We start from the raw sequence: 3609 nt of genomic DNA on the forward strand, positions 1-3609 counted from the left end.
ATCTAAGCCCCCGAGTGGGAGGATTGCTCGCCACTCGGTAGGATTTTTTAAACTTAGGTGAGTGCGGGACTATAGCTAAGCCCCCGAGTGAGAGGATTGCTCACCACTCGGTAGGATTTTTTAACTTAGGCGAGTACTGGACTGCAGCTAAGCCTCCGAGTGAGAGGATTGCTCGCCACTCGGTAACTGCAGCTAAGCCTCCGAGTGAGAGGATTGCTCGCCACTCGGTAACTGCAGCTAAGCCTCCGAGTGAGAGGATTGCTCGCCACTCGGTAGGATTTTTTAAACTTAGACGAGTACTGGACTGGAGCTAAGCCTCCGAGTGGGAGGATTGCTCACCACTCGGTAGGATTTTTTTAAACTTAGGCAAAACAGATTCGCAGCTAAGCCTCCGAGTGGGAGGCTTGCTCACCACTCGGTAGGATTTTTTTTCAACTTAGGCGAAATGGATTCACAGCTAAGGCACCCACTGGGGATTTAGAACATGTAAAAAAGGAACAACAACCATTCAGGAGACTGTAAAATCTTTTATAATCAAACTAGAAGGTATTTCTTATTACATCTTAATAGTCTGAATGCTTAAGTGTAAAAGGGGTGGAGCAGCTCCGCATTCCAAGCGCGTGGCTCATCCTTATTGTGCTCGACGTTGTAAAGATGGTATGCTCCATTGTGGAGCACTTTGGTGACAATGAAAGGGCCGAGCGAGCTTGTGTGGTTTCTGCTGGTCCACCCGTAAAACCAAGTCTCCCTCCTGAAATGCCTGACCCCTCACGTTTCTGGCGTGGAATCGACGCAGGTCTTGCTAATAAATGGTCGACCGGATCAATGTCATCTCTCTTTCTTCTTCCAAGAGATTGACTGCATCTTTCCGAGCCAGTTCTGCTTCATCTTCTGAGAAAAGTTTGACCCGGGGTGCATTGTGAAGTAAATCACTCGGAAGTACAGCTTCATCTCCATAGATTAAGAAGAATGGAGTTCGGCCAGTCGACCGATTAGGAGTTGTTCTCAATCCCCAAAGTACTGATGGAAGTTCATCGACCCCAGGCGCCTGTTGCATGCTTGAGGTCACGCATCAATCGGGGCTTCAGTCCTTTGAGAATCAATCCATTTGCTCTTTCATCTTATCCATTCGACTGAGGATGGGCGACTGAAGCATAGTCGACCCTAGTGCCTTGGGAAGCACAAAAGGCTCTGAACTCGTCAGAATTGAAGTTCGACCCATTATCAGTGATGATGGTGTGCAGAACACCATATCTAAATGTTAATTCTCTGATGAAACTAATAGTTGTACTTGCTTCAAGGTTTTTTATGGGCTTGGCTTCAATCCATTTGGTGAACTTGTCGACTGCTATGAGCACATGGGTAAAGCCACTCCTGCCAGTCCTCAAAGGTCCAACCATATCCAATCCCCAGACAGCAAAAGGCCAGACGAGTGGAATAGTCTTCAGAGCTGACGCGGGTTTATGGGACATGTTAGAGTAAAACTGGCAGCCTTCACATTTATCTACTATTTCTTTCACCATCTCGTTGGCATGTGGCCAGTAAAATCCAGCTCGGTATGCTTTGGCCACGATGGTCCGAGAGGATGCATGGTGACCACAGGTCCCCGAGTGAATATCATTGAGGATCATTCGGCCTTCTTCTGGCATGATGCATTTCTGGCTGACTCCAGTTACACTTTCTCTGAACAACTGTCCTCTTATTGCAGTAAAGGCTTTGGATTGTCAGACGATCTGCCGAGCCTCTTCTTCATCCTCTGGAAGTTCTTTCCTAAGAATGTATGCAATGTATGGCACTGTCCAGTCGGGAGTGTCGACCAAACCCTCCCTGATCAAGTCGACCACGGCTGGGACTTCGACTTCAGTCGGATCTGTGGCACACTTAGGCTGCGGGGGCTCTTCAGTGAAAGGATCTTCCTGAACTGAAGGAGCGTGAATATGTTCCAAAAACACATTGCTGGGAATGGTCTCTCTCTTGGATCCTATCTTTGCCAAATTATCCGCAGCTTGATTTTTTAGTCAGGGTATATGGTGAAGCTCCAACCCCTCAAACTTCTTTTCCAAATTTCTTACTGCGTTGCAATAACCAGTCATAGCCGAGCTCCTAACATCCCACTCTTTCATTACTTGATTAACCACCAAATCTAAGTCACCGTAGACCATGAGGAGACGGACACCGGGTGAAATGGCCATACGCAACTCGTATAAAAGTGCTTCATATTCAGCTTCATTGTTGGAGGAATCAAAATGAATTTGGAGAACATAACTGAGCTTGTCTCCACGGGGGGATACCAATACCACCCCAGCATCAGAACCATTCAGCATCTTGGAGCCATCGAAGAACATGGTCCAATGCTCCGAGTGAACCTGAGTCGGTAATTGTTGCTCAATCCACTCGGCAAGGAAATCTGCAATTTCTTGGTACTTGATAGCTTTCTTTGCCTCAAACATGATATCCAATGGAACGAGTTCAATCGCCCATTTTGCCACCCGACCAGTTGCATCTCTATTGTTCAGAATTTCAGATAATGGTGCATCACTGACGACTATAATGGAGCGATAATAGAAATAGTGTCCAACCTTCTTCATGGTCATGTAGATTCCATAAACAAGCTTCTGATAATGCGGATATCTCTGCTTGGATGGAGTCAAAACTTCAGAAAGATAATACACTGGGCACTGATATAGGCTTTTCCATCTTCTTCCCGCTCGACTGTGAGTACTGTACTGACAACTTGTCCAGTGGCTGCAATGTAAAGCAGTAAAGGCTCTTTGCTGATTGGTGCAGCAAGCACCGGCTGGGTGGAAAGCAGGGCTTTGAGCTCTGCAAACATTGCGTCAGCTTCATCAGTCCACTCGAATTTATCAGATTTCTTCATCAATCGGTAAAGAGGTAAGGCCTTTTCACCGAGACAAGAAATGAATCGACTCAAGGCGGCCAAACAACCAGTAAGCTTCTGAACATCATGCACACGCACAGGGCGTTTCATTCGGAGGATGGCACCGACTTTGTCTGGGTTCACGTCGATCCCCCGTTCGGAAACGAGGAAACTTAGTAACTTTCCACCTGGGACTCTGAATGTACACTTCGACAGATTAAGCTTTTATATCATACCTTCTTAGGTTGGCAAAGGTTTCTGCGAGGTCGGTCAGTAAGTCGGAACCCTTATGTGATTTGACCACAATGTCATCCATATATGCTTCTACATTCCGACTGATTTGACTAAGCAGGCACTTCTGAATCATCCTCATGAATGTTGCGCCAGCATTTTTGAGACCAAATGGCATGGTGACATAGCAAAAGCACCCGAATGGGGTGATGAAAGTCGTTTTTATTTCATCGGGTCCATATAGTCGGATCTGATGATACCCGGAATATGCATCTAGAAAAGACAGGCGCTCACACCCCGCAGTCGAGTCGACAATCTAATCGTTGCGGGGGAGAGGGAAATGATCTTTCGGGCAGGCCCAATTGATATGCTTGAAATCGATGCACATACGAAGTGAATCGTCCTTTTTAGGGACCATGACCTCATTGGCAAGCCACTCGGAGTGGTAGATCTCTCGAATGAACTCCGCTGCTAGGAGCCGAGCCACTTACTCGCCAATT

Source organism: Triticum dicoccoides, chromosome 2B (assembly GCF_002162155.2).
Source record: "Triticum dicoccoides isolate Atlit2015 ecotype Zavitan chromosome 2B, WEW_v2.0, whole genome shotgun sequence".
NCBI classification, from domain to species: Eukaryota; Viridiplantae; Streptophyta; class Magnoliopsida; order Poales; family Poaceae; genus Triticum; species Triticum dicoccoides.